Source organism: Oncorhynchus keta, unplaced genomic scaffold (genome assembly GCF_023373465.1).
Source record: "Oncorhynchus keta strain PuntledgeMale-10-30-2019 unplaced genomic scaffold, Oket_V2 Un_contig_195_pilon_pilon, whole genome shotgun sequence".
In the NCBI taxonomy this organism is placed as follows: Eukaryota; Metazoa; Chordata; class Actinopteri; order Salmoniformes; family Salmonidae; genus Oncorhynchus; species Oncorhynchus keta.
In genome coordinates, this window is record NW_026281563.1 from 101903 (window position 1) to 118753 (window position 16851).

The 16851-nt window shown below is 38.3% G+C and overlaps 2 long non-coding RNA genes and 1 pseudogene across 5 annotated transcripts in view; 1 reads left to right on the plus strand and 2 right to left on the minus strand.

Annotated features, from left to right (window-relative positions):
- LOC127920482 (NLR family CARD domain-containing protein 3-like) overlaps window positions 1–16851 on the plus strand; it is a 153370-nt pseudogene that overhangs the window by 101885 nt on the left and 34634 nt on the right.
- LOC127920485 (uncharacterized) overlaps window positions 1–16851 on the minus strand; it is a 133375-nt gene that overhangs the window by 101132 nt on the left and 15392 nt on the right. The window lies entirely within an intron of this gene.
- Window positions 5950–7303, minus strand: LOC127920489 (uncharacterized). Its single transcript, XR_008106377.1, has 4 exons — window positions 7246–7303; window positions 7008–7187; window positions 6578–6705; window positions 5950–6013 (listed from the first exon to the last, which is right to left on the minus strand). It is a non-coding gene; the product is annotated as an uncharacterized LOC127920489 (long non-coding RNA).

Consider the following 16851-nt stretch of genomic DNA (forward strand, 5'->3'; position numbering starts at 1 on the left):
CTTTAGTCTCTATTGGCCAGATGGCCAGTTGGTGAGGGCCACAGCATAGTCCTTTAGTCTCTATGGGCCAGATGGCCAGTTGGTGAGGGCCACAGCATAGTCCTTTAGTCTCTATGGGCCAGATGGCCAGTTGGTGAGGGCCACAGCATAGTCCTTTAGTCTCTATGGGCCAGTTGGTAGGGCCACAGCATAGTCCTTTAGTCTCTATGGGCCAGATGACCAGTTGGTGAGGGCCACAGCATAGTCCTTTAGTCTCTATGGACCAGGTGGCCAGTTGGTAGGGCCACAGCATAGTCCTTTAGTCTCTATGGGCCAGTTGGTGAGGGCCACAGCATAGTCCTTTAGTCTCTGTGGGCCAGATGGCCAGTTGGTGAGGGCCACATCATAGCCATGTAGTCTCTATGGACCAGGTGGCCAGTTGGTGTAGGCCACAGCATAGTCCTTTAGTCTCTATGGGCCAGATGGCTAGTTGGTGAGGGCCACAGCATAGTCCTTTAGTCTCTATGGGCCAGATGGCCAGTTGGTGAGGGCCACAACATAGTCCTTTAGTCTCTATGGGCCAGGTGGCCAGTTGGTGAGGGCCACAGCATAGTCCTTTAGTCTCTATGGGCCAGATGGCCAGTTGGTGAGGGCCACAACATAGTCCTTTAGTCTCTATGGGCCAAGTGGCCAGTTGGTGAGGGCCACAGCATAGTCCTTTAGTCTCTATGGGCCAGATGGCCAGTTGGTGAGGGCCACAGCATAGTCCTTTAGTCTCTATGGGCCAGATGGCCAGTTGGTGAGGGCCACAGCATAGTCCTTTAGTCTCTATGGGCCAGATGGCCAGTTGGTGAGGGCCACAGCATAGTCCTTTAGTCTCTATGGGCCAGATGGCCAGTTGGTGAGGGCCACAGCATAGTCCTTTAGTCTCTATGGGCCAGTTGGTAGGGCCACAGCATAGTCCTTTTAGTCTCTGTGGGCCAGATGGCCAGTTGGTGAGGGCCACATCATAGCCATGTAGTCTCTATGGACCAGGTGGCCAGTTGGTGAGGGCCACAGCATAGTCCGTTAGTCTCTATGGGCCAGTTGGTAGGGCCACAGCATAGTCCTTTAGTCTCTAAGGACCAGATGGCCAGTTGATGAGGGCCACAGCATAGTCATTTAGTCTCTATGGGCCAGATGGCCAGTTGGTGAGGGCCACAGCATAGTCCTTTAGTCTCTATGGGCCAGATGGCCAGTTGGTGAGGGCCACATCATAGCCATGTAGTCTCTATGGACCAGGTGGCCAGTTGGTGTAGGCCACAGCATAGTCCTTTAGTCTCTATGGGCCAGATGACCAGTTGGTGAGGGCCACAACATAGTCCTTTAGTCTCTATGGACCAGGTGGCCAGTTGGTGTAGGCCACAGCATAGTCCTTTAGTCTCTATGGGCCAGATGGTCAGTTGATGAGGGCCACAGCATAGTCCTTTAGTATCTATGGGCCAGATGGCCAGTTGGTGAGGGCCACAGCATAGTCCTTTAGTCTCTATGGACCAGATGGCCAGTTGGTGAGGGCCACAACATAGTCCTTTAGTCTCTATGGGCCAGATGGCCAGTTGGTGAGGGCGACAGCATGGTCATTTAGTCTCTATGTGCCAGATGGCCAATTAGTGAAGGCCACAACATAGTCCTTTAGTCTCTATGGGCCAGATGGCCAGTTGGTGAGGGCCACAGCATGGTCCTTTAGTCTCTATGGACCAGATGGCCAGTTGGTGAGGGCGACAGCATGGTCATTTAGTCTCTATGTGCCAGATGGCCAATTAGTGAAGGCCACAACATAGTTATTTAGTCTCTATGGGCCAGATGGCCAGTTGGTGAGGGCCACAGCATAGTCCTTTAGTCTCTATGGGCCAGATGGCCAGTTGGTGAGGGCCACAGCATAGTCTTTTAGTCTCCATGGGCCAGATGGCCAGTTGGTGAGGGCCACAGCAAAGTCATTTAGTCTTTATGGGCCAGATGGCTAGTTGGTAGGGCCACAGCATAGTCCTTTAGTCTCTATGGGCCAGGTGGCCAGTTGTTAAGGGCCACAGCATAGTCCTTTAGTCTCTATGGGTCAGATGGCCAGTTGGTAAGGGCCACAGCATAGTCCTTTTGTCTCTATGGGCCAGATGGCCAGTTGGTGAGGGCCACAGCATAGTCCTTTAGTCTCTATGGACCAGGTGGCCAGTTGGTGAGGGCCACAGCATAGTCCTTTAGTCTCTATGGGCCAGATGGCCAGTTGGTGAGGGCCACAGCATAGTCCTTTAGTCTCTATGGGCCAGATGGCCAGTTGGTGAGGGCCACAGCATAGTCCTTTAGTCTCTATGGGTCAGTTGGTGAGGGCCACAGCATAGTCCGTTAGTCTCTATGGGTCAGTTGGTGTGGGCCACAGCATAGTCCTTTAGTCTCTATGGACCAGGTGGCCAGTTGGTGAGGGCCACAGCATAGTCCGTTAGTCTCTATGGGTCAGTTGGTGTGGGCCACAGCATAGTCCTTTAGTCTCTATGGGCCAGATGGCCAGTTGGTGAGGGCCACAGCATAGTCCTTTAGTCTCTATGGGCCAGATGGCCAGTTGATGAGGGCCACAGCATAGTCCTTTAGTCTCTATGGGCCAGATGGCCAGTTGGTGAGGGCCACAGCATAGTCCTTTAGTCTCTATGGGCCAGGTGGCCAGTTGGTGAGGCCACAGCATAGTCCTTTAGTCTCTATGGGCCAGGTGGCCAGTTGGTGAGGGCCACAGCATAGTCTTTTAGTCTCCATGGGCCAGATGGCCAGTTAGTGAGGGCCACAGCATTGTCCTTTAGTCTCTATGGGCCAGATGGCCAGTTGATGAGGGCCACAGCATTGTCCTTTAGTCTCTATGGGCCAGATGGCCAGTTGGTGAGGGCCACAGCATAGTCCTTTAGTCTCTATGGGCCAGCTGGCCAGTTGATGAGGGCCACAGCATAGTTCTTTAGTCTCTATGGGCCAAGTGGCCAGTTGGTGAGGGCCACAGCATAGTCCTTTAGTCTCTATGGGCCAGATGGCCAGTTGGTGAGGGCCACAGCATAGTCCTTTAGTCTCTATGGGCCAGGTGGCCAGTTGGTGAGGGCCACAGCATTGTCCTTTAGTCTCTATGGGCCAGGTGGCCAGTTGGTGAGGGCCACAGCATAGTCCTTTAGTCTTCATGTGCCAGATGGTAATCTACATAATAATGCACATGTCCTGTTTCAGCATGATTATTCTCCTGCTGTAGCAAACTGGCTCAAATTAAGATCCAACATCTGGAGCAATATACCTCTCTCTAATGTATATGGCTCTATCAGGATATACAGTGGGGAGAACAAGTATTTGATAAATTGCCAATTTTGCAGGTTTTCCTACTTACAAAACATGTAGAGGTCTGTAATTTTTAACATAGGTACACTTCAACTGTAAGAGACGGAATCTAAAACAAAAATCCAGAAAATCACATTGTATGATTTTTAAGTAATTAATTCCGGCTCTCACAGACCTGTTTGTTTTTTCTTTAAGATTCCCTCCTGTTCTCCACTCATTACCTGTATTAACTGCACCTGTTTGAACTCGTTACCTGTATAAAAGACACCTGTCCACATACTCAATCAAACAGACTCCAACCTCTCCACAATGGCCAAGACCAGAGAGCTGTGTAAGGACATCAGGGCTGGGATGGGCTACAGGACAATTATTTATTTTTTTATTTTTATTTCACCTTTATTTAACCAGGTAGGCTAGTTGAGAACAAGTTCTCATTTGCAACTGTGACCTGGCCAAGATAAAGCATAGCAGTGTGAACAGACAACACAGAGTTACACATGGAGTAAACAATTAACAAGTCAATAACACAGTAGAAAAGGCATGAGGAGGTAGGCGAATAATACAATTTTGCAGATTAACACTGGAGTGATAAATGATCAGATGGGCAAGCAGCTTGGTGAGAAGGCAACAACTGTTGGTGCAATTATTCTAAAATGGAAGAAGTTCAAGATGACGGTCAATCACCCTCAGTCTGGGGCTCTATGCAAGATCTCACTTCGTGGGGCATCAATGATCATGAGGAAGGTGAAAGATCAGCCCAGAACTTCAAGGCAGGACCTGGTCAATGACCTGAAGAGAGCTGGGTCCACAGTCTCAAAGAAAACCATTAGTAATACACTTTGCCGTCATGGATTAAAATCCTGCAGCACATGCAAGGTCCCACTGCTCAAGCCAGCGCATGTCCAGGCCCGTCTGAAGTTTGCCAATGACCATCTGGATGATCCAGAGGAGGAATGGGAGAAGTTCATGTGGTCTGATGAGACAAAAATAGAGCTTTTTGGACTAAACTCCACTCGCCGTGTTTGGGGGAAGAAGAAGGATGAGTACAACCCTGAAGAACACCATCCCAACCGTGAAGCATGGAGGTGGAAACATCATTCTTTGGGGATGCTTTTCTGCAAAGGGGACAGGACGACTGCACTGTGTTGAGGGGAGGATGGATGTGGCCATGTATCGCGAGATCTTGGCCAACAACCTCCTTCCCTCAGTAAGAGCATTGAAGATGGGTCGTGGCTGGGTCTTCCAGCATGACAATAACCCAAAACACACATCCAGGGCAACTAAGGAGTGGCTCCATAAGAAGCATCTCAAGGTCCTGGAGTGGCCTAGCTGAACCCAATAGTCTCCAGACCTGAACCCAATAGAAAATCTTAGGAGGGAGCTGAAAGTCCGTATTGCCCAGCGACAGCCCCGAAACCTGAAGGATCTGGAGAAGGTCTGTATGGAGGAGTGGGCCAAAATCCTTGCTGCAGTGTGTGCAAAACCTGGTCAAGAACTACAGGAAACGTATGATCTCTGTAATTGCAAACAAAGGTTTCTGTACCAAATATTAAGTTCTGCTTTTCTGATGTATCAAATACTTATATATAATATACCTCTCTCTAATGTATATGACTATATCAGGATATATATACCTCTCTCTAATGTATATGGCTCTATCAGGATATATATACCTCTCTCTAATGTATATGGCTCTATCAGGATATATATACATCTCTCTAATGTATATGGCTCTATCAGGATATATATACCTATCTCTAATGTATATGACTCTATCAGGATATATATACCTATCTCTAATGTATATGGCTCTATCAGGATATATATACCTATCTCTAATGTATATGACTCTATCAGGATATATATACCTATCTCTAATGTATATGACTCTATCAGGATATATATACCTCTCTAATGTATATGACTCTATCAGGATATATATACCTCTCTCTAATATATATGACTCTATCAGGATATATATACCTATCTCTAATGTATATGACTCTATCAGGATATATATACCTATCTCTAATTTATATGACTCTATCAGGATATATATACCTATCTCTAATGTATATGACTCTATCAGGATATATATACCTCTCTCTAATGTATATGACTCTATCAGGATATATATACCTCTCTCTAATGTATATGACTCTATCAGGATTCACTTTTGACCATTTGACATCTTTTATTTACTGTTGTTTAGGCTGGTTGAATGAGTTGTCTATGAAAGCTACTTCATCTGTAAGAAAACAGGCGTCTGCACCAGTGACTGTAAGTTATGTGATTTCCTCATATGAAATTAAAAGTATGTTTGTAGCCTACGCAGTTATAAAATGGCTGTTGAAACTGTGGCACATATTTCTCAGTACATTAGAAGTCGGATAAATGTGTTGAGACGTAGGAAAGATGGGCAAACTCTCGTACTGTAGGTCTAGGCTACCTACAAACTATTATAACCTAGTCTACTTTACATAATATAACATATCACTAACAACCCACTACCATACATTATAACCTAGTCTACTTTACATAATATAACATATCACTAACAACCCACTATTATACATTATAACCTAGTCTACTTTACATAATATAACATATCACTAACAACCCACTACCATACATTATAACCTAGTCTACTTTACATAATATAACATATCACTAACAACCCACTATTATACATTATAACCTAGTCTACTTTACATAATATAACATATAACTAACAACCCACTACTATACATTATAACCTAGTCTACTTTACATAATATAACATATCACTAACAACCCACTACCATACATTATAACCTAGTCTACTTTACGTAATATAACATCTACATATCACTAACAACCCACTACCATACATTATAACCTGGTCTACTTTACATAATATAACATCTACATATCACTAACAACCCACTACCATACATTATAACCTAGTCTACTTTACGTAATATAACATCTACATATCACTAACAACCCACTACCATACATTATAACCTAGTCTACTTTACATAATATAACATCTACATATCACTAACAACCCACTACCATACATTATAACCTAGTCTACTTTACATAATATAACATCTACATATCACTAACAACCCACTACCATACATTATAACCTAGTCTACTTTACATAATATAACATCTACATATCACTAACAACCCACTACTATACATTATAACCTAGTCTACTTTACGTAATATAACATCTACATATCACTAACAACCCACTACCATACATTATAACCTAGTCTACTTTACATAATATAACATCTACATATCACTAACAACCCACTACTATACATTATAACCTAGTCTACTTTACATAATATAACATCTACATATCACTAACAACCCACTACTATACATTATAACCTAGTCTACTTTACATAATATAACATATCACTAACAACCCACTACTATACATTATAACATAGTCTACATTACATAATATAACATATCACTAACAACCCACTACTATACATTATAACCTAGTCTACTTTACATAATATAACATATCACTAACAACCCACTACTATACATTATAACCTAGTCTACTTTACATAATATAACATCTACATATCACTAACAACCCACTACCATACATTATAACCTAGTCTACTTTACATAATATAACATCTACATATCACTAACAACCCACTACCATACATTATAACCTAGTCTACTTTACATAATATAACATCTACATATCACTAACAACCCACTACTATACATTATAACCTAGTCTACTTTACATAATATAACATATCACTAACAACCCACTACTATACATTATAACCTAGTCTACTTTACATAATATAACATATCACTAACAACCCACTACTATACATTATAACCTAGTTTACATTACATAATATAACATATCACTAACAACCCACTACTATACATTATAACCTAGTCTACTTTACATAATATAACATATCACTAACAACCCACTACTATACATTATAACCTAGTCTACTTTACATAATACAAAATCTCTTACTTGTTGCTAATAAACTTTCTGAATGGATCAATGATTTCTCCCTCAGATCAATCATGTCCGTTTTAGCCGTTCTGTCTACATTCTCAGATACATTTAGAAAATAACAGACTGAAAGACAATAAATAGCCTGTTAGTGACACAAAATAAGTGTGAGACATGGCCTTGTGTTGGTCTACTGTCTTATTTATTATTATTATTATTATTATTATTATTATTGTTGCTGTACTGTCTATAACTACCTTAACAGACAGTGACTTATTATTATTATTATTATTATTATTATTATTATTATTGTTGCTGTACTGTCTATAACTACCTTAACAAACAGTGACTTATTATTATTATTATTATTATTATTATTATTATTATTGTTGCTGTACTGTCTATAACTACCTTAACAAACAGTGACTTATTATTATTATTATTATTATTATTATTATTATTATTGTTGCTGTACTGTCTATAACTACCTTAACAAACAGTGACTTATTATTATTATTATTATTATTATTATTGTTGCTGTACTGTCTATAACTACCTTAACAAACAGTGACTTATTATTATTATTATTATTATTATTATTATTATTATTATTGTTGCTGTACTGTCTATAACTACCTTAACAAACAGTGACTTATTATTATTATTATTATTATTATTATTATTATTATTATTATTATTATTATTATTATTATTATTATTATTGTTATTGTTGCTGTACTGTCTATAACTACCTTAACAAACAGTGACTTATTATTATTATTATTATTATTATTATTATTATTATTATTATTATTATTATTATTATTGTTATTGTTGCTGTACTGTCTATAACTACCTTAACAAACAGTGACTTATTATTATTATTATTATTATTATTATTATTATTATTGTTGTTGCTGTACTGTCTATAACTACCTTAACAAACAGTGATTTATTATTATTATTATTATTATTATTATTATTATTATTATTATTATTGTTGCTGTACTGTCTATAACTACCTTAACAAACAGTGACTTATTATTATTATTATTATTATTATTATTATTATTATTATTATTATTATTATTATTATTATTATTGTTGCTGTACTGTCTATAACTACCTTAACAAACAGTGACTTATTATTATTATTATTATTATTATTATTATTATTGTTGCTGTACTGTCTATAACTACCTTAACAAACAGTGACTTATTATTATTATTATTATTATTATTATTATTATTGTTGTTGTTGCTGTACTGTCTATAACTACCTTAACAAACAGTGACTTATTATTATTATTATTATTATTATTATTATTATTATTGTTGTTGCTGTACTGTCTATAACTACCTTAACAAACAGTGACTTATTATTATTATTATTATTATTATTATTGTTGCTGTACTGTCTATAACTACATTAACAAACAGTGACTTATTATTATTATTATTATTGTTATTGTTGCTGTACTGTCTATAACTACCTTAACAAACAGTGACTTATTATTATTATTATTATTATTATTATTATTATTATTATTATTATTGTTATTGTTGCTGTACTGTCTATAACTACCTTAACAAACAGTGACTTATTATTATTATTATTATTATTATTATTATTATTATTATTATTATTATTATTATTATTATTATTATTGTTATTATTATTATTATTATTATTATTATTATTGTTATTGTTGCTGTACTGTCTAGAACTACCTTAACAAACAGTGACTTATTATTATTATTATTATTATTATTATTATTATTATTATTATTGTTGCTATACTGTCTAGAACTACCTTAACAAACAGTGACTTATTATTATTATTATTATTATTGTTGCTGTACTGTCTAGAACTACCTTAACAAAGTAGTTGGATCTCTGTTTAGTTGTCACTGTGTTAATAACCACAACCAACATGTTGGATCTCTGTTTAGTTGTCACTGTGTTAACCACAACCAACATGCTGGATCTCTGTTTAGTTGTCACTGTGTTAATAACCACAACCAACATGTTGGATCTCTGTTTAGTTGTCACTGTGTTAACCACAACCAACATGTTGGATCTCTGTTTAGTTGTCACTGTGTTAACCACAACCAACATGTTGGATCTCTGTTTAGTTGTCACTGTGTTAACCACAACCAACATGTTGGATCTCTGTTTAGTTGTCACTGTGTTAACCACAACCAACATGTTGGATCTCTGTTTAGTTGTCACTGTGTTAACCACAACCAACATGCTGGATCTCTGTTTAGTTGTTACTGTGTTAATAACCACAACCAACATGTTGTATCTCTGTTTATTTGTCACTGTGTTAACCACAACCAACATGTTGTATCTCTGTTTAGTTGTCACTGTGTTAATAACCACAACCAACATGTTGGATCTCTGTTTAGTTGTCACTGTGTTAATAACCACAACCAACATGTTGGATCTCTGTTTAGTTGTCACTGTGTTAATAACCACAACCAACATGTTGTATCTCTGTTTAGTTGTCACTGTGTTAATAACCACAACCAACATGTTGGATCTTTGTTTAGTTGTCACTGTGTTAATAACCACAACCAACATGTTGGATCTCTGTTTAGTTGTCACTGTGTTAATAACCACAACCAACATGTTGGATCTCTGTTTAGTTGTCACTGTGTTAATAACCACAACCAACATGTTGGATCTCTGTTTAGTTGTCACTGTGTTAATAACCACAACCAACATGTTGGATCTCTGTTTAGTTGTCACTGTGTTAATAACCACAACCAACATGTTGGATCTCTGTTTAGTTGTCACTGTGTTAATAACCACAACCAACATGATGGATCTCTGTTTAGTTGTCACTGTGTTAATAACCACAACCAACATGCTGGATCCTTGTTTAGTTGTCACTGTGTTAATAACCACAACCAACATGTTGTATCTCTGTTTAGTTGTCACTGTGTTAATAACCACAACCAACATGTTGGATCTCTGTTTAGTTGTCACTGTGTTAATAACCACAACCAACATGTTGGATCTCTGTTTAGTTGTCACTGTGTTAACCACAACCAACATGTTGGATCTCTGTTTAGTTGTCACTGTGTTAATAACCACAACCAACATGATGGATCTCTGTTTAGTTGTCACTGTGTTAACCACAACCAACATGTTGGATCCTTGTTTAGTTGTCACTGTGTTAATAACCACAACCAACATGTTGGATCTCTGTTTAGTTGTCACTGTGTTAATAACCACAACCAACATGATGGATCTCTGTTTAGTTGTCACTGTGTTAATAACCACAACCAACATGTTGGATCTTTGTTTAGTTGTCACTGTGTTAATAACCACAACCAACATGTTGGATCTCTGTTTAGTTGTCACTGTGTTAACCACAACCAACATGTTGGATCTCTGTTTAGTTGTCACTGTGTTAATAACCACAACCAACATGTTGGATCTCTGTTTAGTTGTCACTGTGTTAATAACCACAACCAACATGTTGTATCTCTGTTTAGTTGTCACTGTGTTAATAACCACAACCAACATGTTGGATCTCTGTTTAGTTGTCACTGTGTTAATAACCACAACCAACATGATGGATCTCTGTTTAGTTGTCACTGTGTTAATAACCACAACCAACATGTTGGATCTCTGTTTAGTTGTCACTGTGTTAATAACCACAACCAACATGTTGGATCTTTGTTTAGTTGTTACTGTGTTAACCACAACCAACATGTTGGATCTCTGTTTAGTTGTCACTGTGTTAATAACCACAACCAACATGTTGGATCTCTGTTTAGTTGTTACTGTGTTAACCACAACCAACATGTTGGATCTCTGTTTAGTTGTCACTGTGTTAACCACAACCAACATGTTGGATCTCTGTTTAGTTGTTACTGTGTTAACCACAACCAACATGCTGGATCTCTGTTTAGTTGTTACTGTGTTAACCACAACCAACATGTTGGATCTCTGTTTAGTTGTTACTGTGTTAACCACAACCAACATGCTGGATCTCTGTTTAGTTGTTACTGTGTTAACCACAACCAACATGTTGGATCTCTGTTTAGTTGTTACTGTGTTAACCACAACCAACATGTTGGATCTCTGTTTAGTTGTCACTGTGTTAACCACAACCAACATGTTGGATCTCTGTTTAGTTGTCACTGTGTTAATAACCACAACCAACATGTTGGATCTCTGTTTAGTTGTCACTGTGTTAATAACCACAACCAACATGATGGATCTCTGTTTAGTTGTCACTGTGTTAACCACAACCAACATGTTGGATCTCTGTTTAGTTGTCACTGTGTTAACCACAACCAACATGTTGGATCTCTGTTTAGTTGTCACTGTGTTAACCACAACCAACATGTTGGATCTCTGTTTAGTTGTTACTGTGTTAACCACAACCAACATGTTGGATCTCTGTTTAGTTGTCACTGTGTTAACCACAACCAACATGTTGGATCTCTGTTTAGTTGTCACTGTGTTAACCACAACCAACATGTTGGATCTCTGTTTAGTTGTCACTGTGTTAACCACAACCAACATGTTGGATCTCTGTTTAGTTGTCACTGTGTTAACCACAACCAACATGTTGGATCTCTGTTTAGTTGTCACTGTGTTAACCACAACCAACATGTTGGATCTCTGTTTAGTTGTCACTGTGTTAACCACAACCAACATGTTGGATCTCTGTTTAGTTGTCACTGTGTTAACCACAACCAACATGTTGGATCTCTGTTTAGTTGTCACTGTGTTAACCACAACCAACATGTTGGATCTCTGTTTAGTTGTCACTGTGTTAACCACAACCAACATGTTGGATCTCTGTTTAGTTGTTACTGTGTTAACCACAACCAACATGCTGGATCTCTGTTTAGTTGTCACTGTGTTAATAACCACAACCAACATGTTGTATCTCTGTTTAGTTGTCACTGTGTTAATAACCACAACCAACATGTTGGATCTCTGTTTAGTTGTCACTGTGTTAACCACAACCAACATGTTGGATCTCTGTTTAGTTGTTACTGTGTTAACCACAACCAACATGCTGGATCTCTGTTTAGTTGTCACTGTGTTAACCACAACCAACATGTTGGATCTCTGTTTAGTTGTCACTGTGTTAATAACCACAACCAACATGCTGGATCTCTGTTTAGTTGTCACTGTGTTAACCACAACCAACATGTTGGATCTCTGTTTAGTTGTCACTGTGTTAACCACAACCAACATGCTGGATCTCTGTTTAGTTGTCACTGTGTTAACCACAACCAACATGCTGGATCTCTGTTTAGTTGTCACTGTGTTAACCACAACCAACATGTTGGATCTCTGTTTAGTTGTCACTGTGTTAACCACAACCAACATGTTGGATCTCTGTTTAGTTGTCACTGTGTTAATAACCACAACCAACATGTTGGATCTCTGTTTAGTTGTCACTGTGTTAATAACCACAACCAACATGTTGTATCTCTGTTTAGGGGTCAGTGCTCTAAAATGAGTCTCTCTGGGGAGAGAGAGGAGGGGGGCCCTGCCTCTAAAATGCATCTCTCTGGGGGACATGACACCAAAGCTAAGAGGTAAGATGACACTTTTTAAAATCATTTAATTTTTAAATAATTTGTTTATTTCCAAAATTTTCACAGTTGTTTTTTCATCAGAAATGGTTGCTTATGGTTACCTTAAATATTACTGTTCTCAGATTATCAGTTAATAGATTTTAGATGGGTATATCTTTATCCAATTATTATTACTATTATTACAGTCCTCTTTTTCAAGATGTGGCCGAATATAAAACACACAGAATACATTTTTAAAAGAAGATTATACATTTTCTGACAACATTTTGTTTCTAAATGGCTGCTGGGTAATATGATATGCATTGAAATCTTCGTTGGTAGACATCGGATTGAGTGAAAGCTGCGCAGTTTCACTGAGTTAGAAAACAAATGGACAGGTGTAGCTCATTGATTTGTAGATCTGACGCAGTTGCTACTTCAGATTATGAGCCTAGCAGGTAACTTATTTGTTATTTTCTGACTTAATATCTCATATTGGTACAAAACAGCCTCGGAATAGAGAAGACAAAAGTATGTTTTCCAGCCCGCCAATTAATTACATCATGAATCCCTCGCGGTTAGAAAATTTATCTCAACATGCCCCTCACTTTCGCGAGAAGGAAGGATGCTCGCTGCTGCTGACAACACAACCTTTTTAGTGGGGCTGAGTTGGCTACTTTAGTGAGAAGGCAGAGTGGGTCGATGCTGGTTGATGAATTTGACAATGACAAGGAAAATAAGTTTTCTCAGCAAGAAGTGACTGAATTAATGTTCAGGCTTATTAATAATCATTATAGTAATGAAGTATAACAATAATTCAAAACATGAGCATAAAACAGGTAATATTAAACATCATTATACTACTTCACAGTAATCTGTCAAATGCTTTTTAAGTTCTTCTTCTTGCATTAGCAGTGTGGAAGGGGACAGAACAAAGCGCAGACAGGAGTTTTCCTGGGAGGGGGAGAGGTGTATCCAGGGGAGAACTAAACTAAACTTCTGAAATGTCATTCTTGGTCTTAAGCTGCCATCTATTGGAATTATTTATCAACTGCAGTAGTACTGAATAAAGTGTATATCCTTACTAAAGTAGTAATTACTCAGAATTACAAAATATAAAATGTTCTAGTTAATTTTACCACTAACAACAATAACATAACAATGTATAGTATAACAAGCAATGAAACTGACATCAACCAAAAACACCATACATTTTGTTAATTTGCTAACATTTAGTTAATTATATATATAAATATTTATTTAGATGGGTGACATTATCTGCCAAAGTAACAGCCCTGTAGACAAAGAAGAGCTCTACAGTAGATACCAAAACTTTCAACGGACATTTTCTCAAAAGTGAGGTTACAAGTTTATCATCTTTCAAAGCAGAATTACTTTCCCATTGTTCCTCATCTGTAGTGTCCTATATACCATTATCTAGCCCTCAGTCTCTACTTTTATCCAATCTGGAAAAAACATTTCAAATGTTGCTAAATGAGACCGAATTGAGCCGACCGGTCACATTTGAGAATGAGACAGATATTTAGCTATTTCAATATGAATGAGGTAGATATTTCAGCAAAACCACATGATTATTTCTCTCTTTGAATTGATATCATCAAGTGATAGATTTTAAACAAATACATGTCTGTCATTGAACAACCCCATGATTAGATAGTGAACAACCCCATGATTAGATAGTGAACAACCCCATGATTAACTAGTGAACAACCCCATGATTAGATAGTGAACAACCCCATGATTAGATAGTGAACAACCCCATGATTAGATAGTGAACAACCCCATGATTAGCTAGTGAACAACCCCATGATTAGCTAGTGAACAACCCCATGATTAGCTAGTGAACAACCCCATGATTAGCTAGTGAACAACCCCATGATTAGATAGTGAACAACCCCATGATTAGCTAGTGAACAACCCCATGATTAGCTAGTGAACAACCCCATGATTAGCTAGTGAACAACCCCATGATTAGATAGTGAACAACCCCATGATTAGCTAGTGAACAACCCCATGATTAGCTAGTGAACAACCCCATGATTAGCTAGTGAACAACCCCATGATTAGATAGTGAACAACCCCATGATTAGCTAGTGAACAACCCCATGATTAGATAGTGAACAATCCCATGATTAGATAGTGAACAACCCCATGATTAGATAGTGAACAATCCCATGATTAGATAGTGAACAATCCCATGATTAGCTAGTGAACAATCCCATGATTAGATAGTGAACAACCCCATGATTAGATAGGGAACAACCCCATGATTAGATAGTGAACAACCCCATGATTAGATAGTGAACAACCCCATGATTAGATAGGGAACAACCCCATGATTAGATAGTGAACAACCCCATGATTAGATAGTGAACAACCCCATGATTAGATAGTGAACAACCCCATGATTAGATAGGGAACAACCCCATGATTAGATAGTGAACAACCCCATGATTAGATAGTGAACAACCCCATGACTAGATAGTGAACAACCCCATGATTAGATAGTGAACAACCCCATGATTAGATAGTGAACAACCCCATGATTAGATAGTGAACAACCCCATGATTAGATAGTGAACAACCCCATGATTAGATAGTGAACAACCCCATGATTAGATAGTGAACAACCCCATGATTAGATAGTGAACAACCCCATGATTAGATAGTGAACAACCCCATGATTAGATAGTGAACAACCCCATGACTAGATAGTGAACAACCCCATGATTAGATAGTGAACAACCCCATGATTAGATAGTGAACAACCCCATGATTAGATAGGGAACAACCCCATGATTAGATAGTGAACAACCCCATGATTAGATAGTGAACAACCCCATGATTAGATAGGGAACAACCCCATGATTAGATAGTGAACAACCCCATGATTAGATAGTGAACAACCCCATGATTAGATAGTGAACAACCCCATGACTAGATAGTGAACAACCCCATGATTAGATAGTGAACAACCCCATGATTAGATAGTGAACAACCCCATGATTAGATAGTGAACAACCCCATGATTAGAGAGTGAACAACCCCATGATTAGATAGTGAACAACCCCATGATTAGAGAGTGAACAACCCCATGATTAGATAGTGAACAACCCCATGATTAGATAGTGAACAACCCCATGATTAGATAGTGAACAACCCCATGATTAGATAGTGAACAACCCCATGATTAGATAGTGAACAACCCCATGATTAGATAGTGAACAACCCCATGATTAGATAGTGAACAACCCCATGATTAGATAGTGAACAATCCCATGATTAGCTAGTGAACAACCCATGCCATGATTAGATAGTGAACAACCCCATGATTAGATAGTCAACAACCCATGCCATGATTAGATAGTCAACAACCCATGCCATGATTAGATAGTGAACAACCCCATGATTAGATAGTGAACAACCCCATGATTAGATAGTGAACAACCCCATGATTAGATAGGGAACAATCCCATGATTAGATAGTGAACAACCCCATGATTAGATAGAGAACAACCCCATGATTAGATAGGGAACAATCCCATGATTAGATAGTGAACAACCCCATGATTAGATAGTGAACAACCCCATGATTAGAGTGAACAACCCCATGATTAGATAGTGAACAACCCCATGATTAGATAGTGAACAACCCCATGATTAGATAGTGAACAACCCCATGATTAGAGAGTGAACAACCCCATGATTAGAGAGTGAACAACCCCATGATTAGATAGTGAACAATCCCATGATTAGATAGTAAACAACCCCATGATTAGATAGTGAACAACCCCATGATTAGATAGGGAACAATCCCATGATTAGATAGGGAACAATCCCATGAGTAGATAGGGAACAATCCCATGATTAGATAGTGAACAATCCCATGATTAGATAGTGAACAATCCCATGATTAGATAGTGAACAATCCCATGATTAGATAGTGAACAATCCCA